Source organism: Anastrepha ludens, chromosome 2 (assembly GCF_028408465.1).
Source record: "Anastrepha ludens isolate Willacy chromosome 2, idAnaLude1.1, whole genome shotgun sequence".
In the NCBI taxonomy this organism is placed as follows: domain Eukaryota; kingdom Metazoa; phylum Arthropoda; class Insecta; order Diptera; family Tephritidae; genus Anastrepha; species Anastrepha ludens.
Genome location: NC_071498.1, coordinates 72,297,348 through 72,313,888, shown reverse-complemented (window position 1 = coordinate 72,313,888; position 16,541 = coordinate 72,297,348).

Sequence of the window (16,541 nt, the reverse complement as noted above, 5' to 3'; positions counted from 1 at the left end):
TTTAGCTAATGAAAGCTTTTTATCATCTTATATACAAACTCTGGCAAATAGCCTGTATACGCCGTTCTGCCGGAAGAGTAGTAAGCATTTCAACAGATCTAAAAATCGTGGGCATACATTTTTCATCTTTGCTTTGCCTGCTTACTCTCTCTTGCAAAATAAATAATATTTTGAGACTTTGTTATATGCGGTCCTGAGTATATAAGTTGTACCGTGTAGAGTTGCCTGATCTCACTTCGGGCGCGTCCCAGGTGGTGGATAGGGAAGCCCTGGCATCACTATAGTGGCTTTGCCAGTTGGGTTATGTTCCAACACTCGTGTGATGACTCAAAGTAGGCATAGAATCAGGGTGCCATCCGCGAACAAAACTGGCTAGGGAGGAGTTCCGAAGAAAAACCGAAAAAGGTAGTGGAAAACGAAGGATTGAAAACCGTTTCGCGGTTTCGGAGGGCCTGAGTTGTGCGGCCAATGCGGTAACGGCACGACCTCCTAAAGAAGCCGGAAAATCGAAGAGCACGGCAAGAAGGGAGCGGATAAAGTGGCTGGCGAAGCTCATGCGGGCGAAATCCTCATGCGACTCTGTCGGCCCTTTTTCGTCTGGGTCTCCCAAAAGGCCTCGGTCGGCGGAAGTGACACGCACAGAAGCCGCCGAGTCCTCGGTGGGCACAGATCCTCTCGACAAAAGCAGAGAAAGACAGTGGCTGAAAACAGGGCACCTCCCTGCCCTGAACGTGATGCTGATATCCGCGCCACGACCCCCAAGGTACGAGCGTGATTTCGGCGTCAGTCAATGTGGCGGGCGAGCGTTCTGCCGAGCCATGGTCTCGCCACCGCCTCGACAACAAGTCCACACTTTGTCAAGTCTAGACTGCACTTTGCTCTTAGAATGCATGGATCTGTGTTTCAAGCGGAGGTGTATGCTGTTCAAGAAGCGATGAACTTTGTTGTGGAAAACAAATGGAGAGGAAGATCTGTATGTATCTGCAGCGACAGCCAAGCTGCGCTCATGCCCTTAGATAGCCCCCCGACCACTTTAAAGGTAGTCGAGTCCTGTAAGTCCAGGCTGAACTATGTCGGTAGACATAATTCCCTGATGCTAACATGGGTCCCGAGACACGTGGATATCGTGGGTAACGAGACCTCTGACTCCTTAGCTATGATGGGCTCTGGGGCCAGCTTCTTTGGCCCGGAGCCTATTCTGCCACCCCTCTTCTGCAGCCATCAACGCCACGGTGAGCAAATGAGCTTAGCAAGCTGATTTTACTTTTCATGTTCGACCGACTGTCGCAAATCCTCCTCTCATTAAGCAGAAGGGACTGCAGACAGCTGGTTCGACTGATGATGGGCCACTTTCTTTGGGCGAAGCACATGGAAAAGGTGGGCATCTTAGACAGTGTACTCTGCTTAGCATGTGAAGAGAAGGTGAGACGGTGGGCCACTTTCTGTGCGTCTGCCCCGCCTTCGCTCGAATTAGGATTGAGATCTTTGTTACTGATGTGTTCGGAAACGACCAGACACCAGAAGATCTACTCGGAGATCGGGTAAATTTAAAGAAAATGAAAAGGGAATCCGAGTGTAGTACAATGGACATAATTGTGTGTGAGTGCTGTACTTGCTAGTTGTCCCGACAAAAGAAAAAAAAGAGGATTATATGAAAGTTTCTTTGTATAAGTTTAGTTTATAACAGAGGGTAATCGTTCATCCGAGGGCGATGAATGTTTAGTGAGTTCTTGTAAGTATATCTGAGACGATTCATGTGTGGGCTGACAATATTGCTACTGCTTGTAAAAGTGCTCGGTTGAAGACGAGCGCATCAACTCACCGCAAATCTGAACAGGATGAGACGCTGGAGAAGAGTCCTGCATAAAGATCTTGGTTTATTCGCTTTTTAAATATTACTGCTCAGATGGCGTTTTCCTTAATTATTTTATTTAGGGTTCAACTTTGCCCACTCTCGGAGTATATCATAACTACCTTAAAGCAAATGCTCTAGTCGATATTTTCCGAAATATAGTTTTTGTGGAAAAATAAATATTTGCTAGGTATCGACGAGGACGAAATGTTCCTAAAAATCGTATTCCATGGGATCCACATTCAGAATGTGCATTTGATAATTGCAAAAGAAAATATGTATATTATCCGAAAAATAAGCCCCGTAGATGGTAATGTGTTCGAGATATTTACACCACCAGAATCCGATTTGGGTAATATTCGGAATGTATCTTAATTACGTACGAGAAAAAATTGCTGTCGCTCACTGACGCTATGCCGGAGATACTTACACAAATATAAAATTCTTGTACAGTGGTGGCCAAATTATATGCATCTATTGCCCTGCTATTATATAATTCTATTTTAGTCGAATTTTGTAGAACGTTGATTGTAAATAAAATTATTTTCATTAAGTGTCTCCACATTAAACAAAATCCATTCTTATAGATGGAAATAATTCAATTTTTTAAAACAACAACTCGAGAATAGTTTCAAGCAACAGGATTCTAGCGATAAAGGTATTGATTTTCGAGGAGGAATGACAAAAAAAGGGACTTTTACAAATCATGATATCCACAAAAGTACGATTTCGAAAATAACTCAGTTCATTGGAATAAAACCAAAGTGTGTCATTCACAAAGCCTTCGCCAACGCAAATCAAACCAAATGACTGAGGCTCTAATAGTAAAATAGACAAAAAAAAATCCTGAAATTGGGATGTCGCAAATCATTAAATATTTAAATTTGCTAATATCGACGAGAAGGGTTCCCAGGCGCCTGTTAAAAGCTTAATTACGAATCTGTCAATCGTATCTACTTAGAGGAAATGGAAAACTATTATCCCTGGTGATGCCCAAATTTAATTTAATAGCGATAAAATGTGCTAGGTGCGAAGGCGGTATGATGCTCGTTTTTGTAGGAAAGTAGTAAAACACGGTGGAGAGAGTATAATAGTGTGGGGCTGAATCAATATCAATGTAAAGACTTTTCAGAGGCAGTTATATAGTCATATGCGGACCAACGGGACTACGATCCAGACAACGCGGCTAAATCTGATCTGTTAAGTCTTAGTTTAGCTCCAAAATTGTCAATGTAATGTAATGACCACCGAGATATTTACACCGCAGGCTTGGCATCTCAAACCAATTCAGAACTTATGACAGCTGGTTAAATCGGGTGACAGATAGGAGTACCATAAGAAAACCATCCATAATCTAATTGCACCAATACAAGGGAATGTGAAGCAGTGGCAGAAACAATGGACTAGCAAAAAGTTAATTGACTGCACGGACTCACATTTGCTCTGTAAACATCTTTTTGAGTCGTCATAAAAAATTGTATTATTTCTTTCTATAAGGAGGATGGATTTGGTTTAATTTGAAAATACTAAATAAAAGTACGCGTACTAAAAATAAAATAATTTTAATTTCAATCAACATTCCTCAAAATTTAAATAAAAAAAGTATATATAATAGGGCAATGGAACAAATATTTAGCCAACACTTTTAATTGTGCGATTCACCAAAATATAGAGTTTTTGTTTATGTTTTCCTTATATGCCCCTATGTTTCCAGGAAACTAGAATACTTTGCCAACAGTGTTCGCTTGAAGACGAACAATTTCGTTTTAACATGGACATTTTGTGTAATTTGAGAAGGGACGGGTTAAGAATGTATCACGAAGTGGCGAATAAAGGGCTGAGATATCGCCAATATTAGGTTATAGCAATCTTATAAAGTACCTTTTAGGACAACCTGAAACATAGCCGTTGTAGTTGAACCAAAAAAAAAAAACAAAAAAAAAAAAAACAAAAAAAGTAAATAAAAAATATTGTATGAGTTTTATACTCTACGTAGCTCTAAAAAATGTAAACGCGTAGTCAGGGAGGCAGTTGGAAATTCTTATCTTTTACGTACCTTTTTTTTATGATGGCTTAGTTTTCGACTAATTGCAACTACAGTGTAGCTTCCTGGGTACATTCCATTGAGCGAAACACATTTATTTACTTACATATTTTAAAAGGTATACCCTTTTCACTTAAAAATTTGGTTTAACCAGAGAGAATAAAACAAAGCATCAGCCGTGACATACCTGCAAAGAAAAGAAAAAAATCCATATGAGTTGAATGACTTATATTGGCACTATAAATAGAAGGTAATGTAAAGAGTAGATTATAGATGCCTTAATACTGACTTAACGAAATGTGTTTCTTAATTTAAATTTTTTACGTTTTTTACATCAATGAAAGTACCGCGAACTACCTGAGTGGCCGTCATTCGTCGGTGCTAATATATTTCGAGACCAAATCTCTAAACAGAGGAAAATAAAGCAAGGAGTTTCACACGGTGGTGTTCTTTCACCCTTCTTTTTAACTTTTATATTCGAAACTCCGCAAGCCACTAGAAGGAGACTCCTTGATCTCCTCCGCCGACAACTGCACGATAATGGCGTCGCGCAATGACATTGATGGCCTGTGCGCCAAGGTGAACGACTATTTTTTCTCGCTTCCTCACTGCAAGGAACCTACAACTTTCCCCCACGAAGTTCTCGGCGACCCTCTTTACCAGCTGGACGAAGGAAGTCAAAGTGCAACTTAAGGTAAAAGTCGACGACTGTTAAAATCGCTTGCCGGCAGCACTTGGGGCAAAGACAAAGAAATGTTGCTATCGACATTTAAGGTAATAGGTCGGCCGGTTTTAAGGTTTTAAACTACGCTGCGCCTGTCTGGTAACCTGAAACGAGTCACTGATACACAAACATTGCCATTAGGACTGAGACAGGATGTCTTTTGATGTCAACATCTACACGACGCGGCCCATATGCTCACTGTAGAAGAGCACAATAAATTGCTCAGGAAGCAGTTCCTGTTAGAGAGTTATCGTAGATCCCACCCATGCAGATACCTGCTTGAACCAGAGCCGCCTCCTAGGCACGTCAGGAGGAACCTTCTCAATTACGTGGACGAGATCCAGAACAAAACAGAGCAACAATTACTGGATCGAACAGTGTACAGACAGATAATTAACGGCATTCATCGGAAGGCTTTTACCATCATCTGAAGCTTCCGATGCCCGAATACCGTATTCGGAGTTCAACCAGCACCCATTGCAGTCGAAGAGCCCAACTTTCCCCAGAGTCCCGCGTAACCTTGGCACAATTATTTTCGGGTTACTGTAGCAGGTTAAATTCCTACCTATCCAAAATTGACATCGACAAGCTAAACATATGTCCGGCATGTGAAGGTACCCCGCACGACACTAACCACCTTGTCAGAAGCTGCATCAACCCACACATTTGAGTCTACGAAAATCCTTCGCGGACATAAAGACGTCAAGGTACCATAAGTGTGTAGGTGTTTGGTTTTAGAAGCGATATCCTATTGGGTTTCTTTTAGTCAAAAATTAAAGTGACAAAAACGATGGTTGGTTGGTTGGTTTAAGGGTGACCCCGCATCGGAGTGCCACATAGACCGCAAGTTGGGTCCGTTGTGTTGCCCTAGAGCTCATTATATTATATGATTTCCCCACCTAACCGAGATTTTATTATAGATTTTGGTCAAAGATATTAATTCGTTTCGAGAATTTGATGAGAGATTCGATTTTCAGGTTCGAGAGTGCTGAAAGATTGTCAATTGTTGGGGAGCCTAGAAGAGCAAGTCGACTTCTGGATAGACCGCGACAACTGCACAGCAAATGTCTGCTCGATACTTCCTCATCTTCGTCCTCGCAGTATCTGCACAGGTCGTTTTGAGGAACCCCGACGTGCGTGAGTGCCGGTGCTAAGAGATATTATATGCCTAGTTCGTGTTTCGAAAGACTTATAAGGGTTTTTGTCTGTTTCAGATTGTAGGATGGCCAGATTTGTCTGGTCGTAACGCAAGTAGTTTCCACTCGCCACCTCCGCTCAATGAAGTTCTCGATCAATGAGCAATTTACATGTTGAGAGCGGAATGTGGATTGTGGGTAAGTTACTAACATTTGATTGCGCAGCTCCAGCTCTCGCGAGCTCATCAGCTTTGCAGTTACCTTCGAATCCACTGTGGCCCGGTATCCAGATAACTTGAACAGAATTCTGAACTGAAGGATCGAACCACATCTGAGTGGGTATAAGAGGAGCTGAGTGCTCGAACGGCCGCTTGACTGTCGGTGAAAAAGCGGATATCCTCTAGTGATATTCTATTTTCTAAGATAGTTTTCGCAGCATACCAGATAGCGCATACTTCCGCTTGGAATACACTACAGTAGTCGGGTAATCTAAATGATAGATTGATGTGAGGGGAATTGGAAAAGATTCCAAATCGCACTTTACCATCTTGTTTTGAACCATCTGTATATATAATCAGAGGGCCATCGATTTCGGTAAGATTTGTTTTCCATTCTTCCCCAGTTGGGAGTGAACAGGAGAATAGCAAGGGTGGTGATGGAAGACTTACATGATAGTCTATGTCAAAGGAGATAACAGTGTACTTGTTCAGTATGACCGAATGGCCAAGATACTTATTCCATTTCGATATGGCATTCATGCGTGTCGCTGCTTTCGCTGCAATCGCTTTGCCAGCCAGATCGATAGGGAACAAGTGTAGCAACGTATTTAGAGCCTTAGTACAAAAACGATACACAAAGATCATTCTTAACACACGCTAACGGATTTTTTTAGCAGCATGTGGAAAAATTAGATTGGAGCTTACAAAGAAACGGGCGCTAGTATAATAAGAGAATGCTCTAAGCTAGCCCAATAAGGAAAACGAGAAGAAAATGATTTCATGATTATGACAAAATATTATATTTTTTATGGAATAAATAATAAAAAAGGATCCATCAACAACCTCCGGTATAAAACCTACGTTATGCCCAGAAGACAGTTTATGTCGGAGCAAACACGAGAACAGCTAGTTATCCGAGCAAAACGTCTTCTGAACAAAAATAAAGCACTCAGAAGCGCCTGTGATGTTATGGTTTTTTCTGACAAAAAATACTTTGACCAAGACTTGAATGTCAATCGCAGAAATGACAAATGGCTATGTTGCAATCCTACAGAGATATCTCTTGTCATGCACACGAAGTCGAGTGCCTATTATAGGTTCAGGTGTTGTGAGCAACAAAGGATACGAGGGGTGCCTTTTATATGTCGGGATTAGAGAACTAAAACATATTTTAATCATCGAAAATCACTTTATTGTTTTTCAAAATATTCTCCATGAAGATCTATACACTTTTGCATGCGTTTGAACCAATTGTGGAAGCACTTTTGTCACTCTGAATGAGGTACCTCCAAAACATGCATTCTGAATGCCGCAACCGCTTCTTCAGGTGTCGAAAAACGTTGACCTCTCAGTTTGTTTTTTACGTACGGGAATAAAAAGAAGTCATTCGGTGCCAAGTCAGGACTATGGACTATACGGCGGATGACCCATTAATTCGATGTTTTGGGTACTCAAAAATGCAGTTGTTTGAGCCGATGTGTTAGAGCTCGCACTGTCCTGGTGAAGAGTGATCCGTCTTTGGCGATTGGTTTTCCTAATTTCTTGGAAGACAACTGGTAAACAAATGGTTGTGCACCACTCAGATTTTACTGTTCTGCATTGTTCTAGTGGTACGGTTGCGACATGTCCAGTTTTTCCGAAAAAACAGGCGACCATTTGCTTGGAAGTGCTTCGTGCGCGAACAACTTTTGTTGGATTTGGCTCATCCTGAAACACCCATACAGTCGACTGCTGTTTACTTTCGGGCTCATACGCGTAAATCCATGATTCATCACCTGTCACGATGTCATAGACATGTTTCGAAGCCCCGCGATCATATTTTTTGAGTATTTCCTTCGACCAATCGACACGAGCTTTTTTTTGAGCGATTGACAAATTGTGTGGGATCCAACGCGAACAAATTTTTTTGACAGTCAAACGTTTATGCAATATTGAATGGATGCTGGTCCCACTAATGCCTGAGATTGTCTCAATCTCACGATAGGTCACATGACGATCTTGCAATATCAGTTCGCGCACAGCATCAATGGTTTTCGGAACAACAACTGATTTTGGACGACCTTCACGAAAGTCGTCTTGGAGTGAACTACAACCACGATTGAATTCACCACACCATCGATAAACACTGGTCCTTGATGGAGCTTCATCGCCAAAAAATGAATTAAGTTCATCTATGCAATGTTGCTGAGTTAATCCACGACGAAAGTTGTAAAAAATAATCGCACGAAAATGTTCACGATTTAATTCCATTTTTGGACCGAGATGAATCTTTTAAGTTACTGTAAACAACACAAATAGCGCTGGTATTTCCAAACGTTCTGAGTACGTAAAAGCCAAAAAATGTCAAACTATGCGATACAGCTGTCAGTTGCCAGATTGCAACACCAGGGTTGCCAAATTCCGAAATATAAAAGGCACCCCTCGTATGTTACACTGCCATTTTTACTCGAGGACAGTAGTGAAGTGGCTTAAAATTTCCATGACCACTTAACACGAAACTTATGACCGCCTAACTTTCCAGACCTTAATCCCCTGGATTACTAAGTATGAGGCGTAGTTGAGCGTGAAACCAATAAGAATTCTTATGACACTATTTCTTCTCTGTAGGCTGGAATTGCCCGTTACTATCAATATGAATAAACGGAATTGATTAATTGAATGATTTCACGGATTTTCGTGAAGTAAAAATTGTGTAAAAAATTCGTGAAGTTGCAATAAATTTGGTTCAAAATAAAAGTTTATAAGTTTTACTCTCAACTTGTCCTCAAATACCGTACGCACGTAAATGTACACGCCATAAAATCCTCCCCTGGGGAAAATACTTATAAATTTAATGAGACCATTGGCATACATATATTACATACGACTGTTTGCACGGAGAAACTCTCAGAATACCGTTTTTTTATATTAATAAAAAAATATTGATATATTTCTTTTAATAAGTGGCATGAATGAGACCACAATTTGAATGTTTCATATTTTTATTTCACAATTGAAGAATATTTCCCTGCTCTGTCTTCACATTTCATATTGACAGTTTTCTGCAAGGCAAATAAATATCAGCGCCGACTTTCAAAAGCATGCTGAATGATGCATAGAGATGAAAAGATGAAAAAGGAAAAAGCGGGAATACTACAATTTTTCAATTTAATGGAAAAACGTTATGAAATTAAAGGAATTTCTCTTGTATATCAAAATGAAATATTGCAAATCAAATAAAATATGAAAGTGGCATGAAAAGAAACCTGAACTTCTGAAAAATATAGCGTATATATGTTACTAAAAATTAAGGAAAAAAACAGATGTACAAGTAAAGTAAATATAATTTTCTAGGTAACATTCCACATCGGTCTAACACAGGTTATGTTCCAACTATTGTCCAATACTATGAATCTGTATTTACTCTACATTTTGCTATTATGTTATATGAGCACTACAAGTACAGTTCTGCAATTTTTATTTGTGCATGCTTTGCAGCTCGGAGCTACAAATTTAATAACAGAAAGTCATTGTTTCCCGATATACTGGATGAGGCTTAGTCACACACGTAATGGCATTCCTCTGAATGCTGAATGGCCCAAGTATTTCATTGTAAATGACCTGTGTCAGCAAGCAATGGGAGTGGGAATTCAATACATAACTGAATGCACAGGCATGTCAACTTTTAGGCGCACACACAGAAAAAGAGGAAAAAGTACTATTTAGCAGTAAAGGTTATTTAACGTAAAAGCAGCAATAAGTAAAAGCAACGAAAAGTTTAAATACACGAAATTAATAGCGAAAGCGCACAAAAAATTTCAATCAAGAAATAATTTTACCCGTATTTATATTCTGGTTTGAATTGAATAAATGCTGCTGAGGTGAATCGCATACCCAAGCTAAAGCAAAAAAGAGCGATCTTTCTCAAGAGCAAAGTAATTTCCGCTCATTTCCGTGTGAGCTCATGTGCCTTAAAACTACACCGAATGTGTAAGAATTTGTGTCGCTATTATATTAAATGTTAGAATATTCAACATAGTTGGTATTGTCCATATGCCAAGGCATAATGCACAAGGTGGGCCAGAAATTACTTGATTTCTAAGAAATCGCATATACGAAGGAGCTAGGGTGGAAAACACTCGATAGTATTGCTTATCGATATTCGCCGATAGTACTCACACCCTTCATCGATATATCCATACTATCGACCAAATTTAAATCAACATATTAAAGCTTTCTATGCGTTGTAATACTTTTTTACATGCTTTTGAGATGTACGTATGAATTTACTAAACAATTTTGTAAAAGAAAAATCAGCTTGTCGACTGTTGTTGCCTTAAGTTTGATGTGTCTATCATTGATAATTAACCCGGTTTGCTAAACATCCTCCCTGCTTCGACAAATGAAATTGGAACTTAAAGGTATTACTTGGTACAGTTTGGTAATGGTTCAAGCAGCAAATTGATATTACTTTAAGAAAGACGACATTCAATAATTTGTTCGGAAAATTGTTCTTCATTATGTTCTTCCTCTTCATATTAATTGGCGCGATAATCGCTTACGCGATTTTGGCCGAGTTTAACAAAGCGCGCCTGTCGTTTCTTTCTCGTGCTAACCGGCGCCAATTGGGCACACCAAATGAAGTCAAGTCCTTCTCCACCTGATCTTTCCAACGCAGAGGATGCCTTCCTCTTCCTCTGCTACCACCAGCTGGTACCGCATCGAATACTTTCAAAGCCGGAGGGTTTGTATCCATTCGGACGACATGACCCAGCCAACGAAGCCGCTGGATCTTTATTCGCTGCGCTATGTCTATGTCGTCGTAAAGCTCATACAGTTCATCGTTCCATCGCCTGCTATATTCGCCGTTGCCAACGTGCAAAGGTCCAAAAATCTTACGCAGAATCTTTCTCTCGAACACTCCAAGCGTCGCTTCATCGGATGTTGTCATCGTCCAAGCTTCTGCGCCATACGTTAGGACGGGCATGATGAGAGTCTTGTAGAGTGTTAGTTTTGTTCGTCGAGATAGGACTTTACTGCTCAGTTGCCTACTTAGTCCAAAGTAGAACTTGTTGGCAAGAGAGATTCTACGATGGATTTCAAGGCTGACATTGTTATCGGTGTTAATGCTGGTTCCTAAATAAACGAAGTCTTTCAGAACCTCGAAATTATAACTGTCTACAGTGACGTGGGTGCCGATACGCGAGTGCGCCGACTGTTTGTTTGAAGACAGGAGGTACTTCGTTTTGTCCTCGTTCACCACCAGACCCATTCACTTTCCCCCTTTATCCAGTTTGGAGAAGGCAGAACTAACAGCGCGGTTGTTAAGGCCGATGATATCAATATCATCGGCATACGCCAACAATTGTACGCTCTTATAAAATATTGTGCCTGAGCGATTACACGACAGCGAATCACCCTGTTTGTAACCTCGTTTGGTATCAAACGGCTCGGAGAGGTCCTTCACAATTCTGACGGCGATGCTGGCCGTCGCCGTATTAGTTTTGTGGGAATACCAAATTCAGGCATCGAGGCACACAAGTAACCCCTTTCCGTATTGCCCAATGCAGCTTTGAAATCGACGAGAAGATGGTGTGTGTCGATTCTCCTTTCGTGGGTCTTTTCCAAGATTTGGCGTATTATAAATATTTGGTCGATGGTAGACTTTCCAGGTCTAAAGCCACATTGATAAGGTCCAATCAGTTGGTTGACGGTGGACTTCAGCCTTTCACACAATACGCCCGCTGGAACCTTATAGGCGATATTTAGAAGACTAATCCCGCGGTAATTGGCACAGATTGCAGGATCGCCCTTCTTATGGATTGGGCAAAGCACACTTAAATTCCAATCGGCAGGCATACTTTGAACCGACCATATTTTGCATAGGAGCTGATGCATGCACCTTACCAGCTCCTCGCCGCCATGTTTGAAGAGCTCAGCCGACAGTCCGTCGGCGCCCGTGGCTTTGTTGTTCTTTGGCCGCGTTATCGCTATTTTCACATCGTCATTGTCGGGTAGCGGAACGACAATTCCGTCGCCGACGATTGGCGTACCGGGATCTTCACATTCTCTGTGACATGAGCAGCTATCACTGTTTAATAGGTTCGAGAAGTGTTCCTTCCATACTTTAAGATTGCTCTGGATGTCAGTCACCAGATCACCATCTTTGTTCTTACAGGAAAACGCTGCGGTCTTGAAACCTGTGAGCTGCCGAACTTTCTGGTAGAATTTTCGGGCGTTGCTCCTGTTGGCCAGCATCTCAAGCTCTTCGCACTCACGTATTTCGGTCTGTCGTTTCTTCTTTCGGATAATACGTTTCTCTTCCTTTTTTAGCTCTCTGTAGCGATCCCACATGGCTCGCGTTGCTCCGATCGCAGCGTGGCTCTCGCCGAAATCCGATTTCTTCTTCGGCGGCGGTAGGTAGGGAACGAGAAATGTTGCTCCAGTGCTCGTGCATGGCGGTTTGTTGGGCAGTGCAGGAGTGAGAGTCGAGTGGCGAATCTTCTGGCTGTCTGTTGTGATTGCAGCTTTTCTTTGTTGAACATTCTTTGCGTAGGTGGATATACGCTTTTTGCTGCACAGAGGTGTGTGCGCAGTTTGGTGCAACAAGGTAATGTGATACGAGTCGATGTTGGGTCCTCGGGTCGTAGGTACACTCAAAACGTGTCTTCCGTCTATTACAACATGAACGATTTGGTTTCGCTTTTCCGATGAGGAGACAGCCACATTCCTTGGTGTATTTTCTTATGCTGGAATCTTGTGCTGCAGACTACCATGTTTCGGGCCCCGGGGAAGTCGATCAGCCTCTGTCCGTTACCGGATGTTTCGTTGTGCTGAATTTTCCGGTTGTGGGACCAAAAATTCCCTCCTTGCCCACCCTGGCGTTGAAGTCGCCAAGCACGATTTTTATGTCGTGGCGGAGGCAGCGTCATAGGAATGTTCCAGGTGCTCATAGGAGGGATCTTTGGTCGCATCGTGCTTCTCTGCCGTCGGGGCGTAGGCGCAAATAAGCGAGATGATGAAGAATTGCGCTTTGATGTGGATTATTGCGGGACGCTCGTCCACCGGAGTGAAGGACAGTACTTGGCGGCGAAGTCTCTCTCTCACAACCAATCCGACACCGAATTTGCGCTCCTTTACTTGGCAGCTGTAGTAGGAGTCGCAAGGTCCTATAGTTTTCTGGCCTTGCCCCGTCCATCGCATCTCTTGGATGGGAGTGATATCAGCCTTTACTCTCACGAGGACATCAACCAGCCGGCAGAGGCAACTTCCCCATTAAGGGACCGGACATTCCAGGTGCATGCCCTCAAATCATATTCCTTATTTCGTTTGTAGGGGTCGTCATCAGTAAAGGTAGTTCTTATCCGATGCTTTGTAATTCTTTTCATTGGGGGTAATTTTTAAATGGCGGGTCCCAAACCCAACGCACAATCAGCTATCCTGGAATGCTTCGCCTTCTCTTCTTAGCTCACTCCCGAACGGGTGTTCGGAAGCTACCCAAAGGATACGTGGGTTAATCCCGGACGTTGTGAGCTGCTTGAACCATATGCAGAAGGATCGTCCTGGCCACTCCCGAGAGAATGGCGACCAGTAGCTTTCCCTATTTGCGTGGATTTGTGGGGAGGCAAAAAAATCGCCCATTTCTCTGTGAAAATCATATTCTAGGGATCAAAATAAGAAACTTTGCCGAAGGAACTATACATCTAAAGCTAATTCTGATGTCCCCCAATTTGGGTCGAACTTTTTAGTTTCTTTTAATTCACTTAAATTAATTTTTTCATTTCCATATGTTCTGACTAAATAAATTTCTTAAGAGAAAAAATAGATATTATTATACAATAAATAAATAAAAATAAAGAAAAAACATAGCCATTTAGCTGATTTTTTCATGTAAAGGCCAGAAATGGTGATATTTTTAAATTGGGGGACATCAAAATTCGTTTTAGAGGTATGGTTCCTTCGGCAAAGTTTCTTATTTTGATCCCCAGAATACGATTTTCACAGAGCAATGAGCGATTTTTAAATCGACCCGCCCTACTACACATGGAACCATCCTCCTTCATTATGCAGCCTTTCAAAATATGAATGAAGCCGAATTATAATTGCAGTTGAGCTACCCAAAATATTTGTTTTTTTGTTTTTTTGTGTGACAATTATCGCCACTCTTGGTATTCTGTTGTTCTTGTGGGTTACTCGTTGCATTATCGGGGACAATACAACTGGTAGAAGCCACTAGAAGCTCCACTCTTCGAATATTTCTGACAGCGATACCTCAATATTTTCAGCTGAATGGCTTGCTTGGTCAAGCAGGGCTTTGGTTGATAAGACCTTGCATTTTAAATTTAATTCGCTGTCAATACAGCGACAAGTAGCAGTCAAGTAGGATTCCATAACCTTCGAGCTTCATAATTCGCAACTAACTGCAACGTATTCTACCTTAAGTTCATTGTTTAATTCTATTTTAAATTTTTTATATCGATTTCAAAGTACAATTTTTATATGGAAGGCGAGGTAGAGGATCCAAAACATTATTTAAACGAACATTCACAATACTGAATGGGTGGAAATCTTTAAGAGGTTAGGGTAATAATTTATATATTAAAATTTAATCAACCGACTCTGAACGGCAGATATTTTTATGAGGAGCTTTTTCATGGCAGAAATACACTCGGAGGTTTACCATTGCCTGCCGAGGGGCGACCGCTATTAGAAAAATGTTTTTCTTTTTCTTTTAATTTTGGTTTCACCGAGATTCGAACCGACGTTCTCTCTGTGAATTGCGAATGGCAGTCACGCACCAACCCATTCGGCTACGGCGGCCGCCGATTAATTTGATAAAAAATAAAGACGATTTCTACGTAAAAATAGGCACCGGATTCGAAAAAGTCGATGCAAAAACGTTTCTATTAATATCCCAAAAATCATCTGTTTCTTAGACCACCTCACATCATCCCTTAATATATGCAGTAAATTGAGAAAATGCTCTCTAACGCACGGGATTGATTCTTTTTTAATTTCATTTGAAATGTTTAGCAAAACCAACCACTTCCACTAGTGTCCATCAGTCCTTCATGACGACAATAGAAATCACTGTCACATTTTTCTGGAGCGTATACGTGCAGACAAAGCCGAAAATGACGCTGTTAAATGTGAAAATGAGTGAAAAGGAAATGAAAAAAGTTAAGTATGACAAAGAAGAAAAAAAAAAAAACTGTGGAATTTCTCGAAGCGGAAGTGCCGCAAACAGGGCATCCACTGTCATTTTTAGACAATTTCTTTAACGGAAGTGAGCGCAGAAGGCGTTGTAGTGGAAACGTGCCAAAGGTTGCCTCAAAAGCTGTGAAAAGGCAGTAAAATACAACAAAGGCGGCTTAAACGCATCAAAATGACAACAAAAGAAGGCCGGCACGCAAATGGTAGGAAAATTGAAAAACGCAAAGCACAAACCCTAAAATGGAAACTGATATCAAATTATAGATAGAACGGGAAGGGGAGGACGTGCAGTGGAGTGGCTGGAGTCCAAAACTGGATGACTGGATAGGCCGACACCGATCAAGTGGCTCGCCCAGTCCATTAGCAAGCCACAAACATCATCGAGTGCGGCTAGTAAAGTAGACAAAGCAGAAGGGAGAGAAAAGCAAATGTGGCTTTAGAAAAATGTTGCGCTCAAAAACAAAACCGAAAATACAAAGCAAATAAAAAGCAAAAAAATTGCGGTCACAGCCGACACGAACGACAAGCGTGAGATAGGAACCAAAAGCAACAAAACACGAAGAACACAAAGTGAAACAACAACAACTATAAACTGCAACAACAAGAAAAACAGGAAAAATTGTAAACCGCAAAACAACCCAAAGAGCGAACAAAAGCACCTTTGCAACAAAAACCAAAACGAAATCATCAACAAACAACAAATTGAGAACAAGAATTTTGGGTCAGCAGCTATAAAAATAACTCAAAAAAATATTTACGTATAGTTTACTGTAACTACCTACGTAGCATTCAAGCGGAATAAAAAAAGTTGTGGGGTGAAAGTTAAAAACCTGAAAAAATGCGCTGCCACTTCTCCGCTTGCTCGCCTTTTGCGTCGAGAAAATGTGGCATGAATGAATTGCAGCAATGCGGGGTTGACGCTTTTGTTGTCGCAACTACATAAACGCATACATAAAACAACAACAATAACAAAAACAAAAACAGCAAAATGTGAAAAAGCACCAACAGTCAGTGCGACAATTTTTCCGTTCATCCTGATGTTGTTTTTGTTGCTGTGGTTGCTGCCAGCTGCAAAAGTGTGCGGGCTTTAATGTTGCAAACAAAGTTGGTAGGACTAAAATTAGGCTAAATAAATATACATGCTTGTATGCATGGATGTTGCATGTATTTGTGTATAAAGCACAGCGACGCCGAGGCAGCCAAGCATCGTAAAGCTGCAACAGCCAAACGCCAGCAGCAGAGTCGATGCTGATATGTAGTTGTATGCGTGAGAATGTGTGAATGTGTGAATGTAAATACACTACGTCCAACTATTGCTACCTCTACTACTGCTGAAGTTTGTGGTGACGCTAACGACGAGTTGAAAAGGAAATTG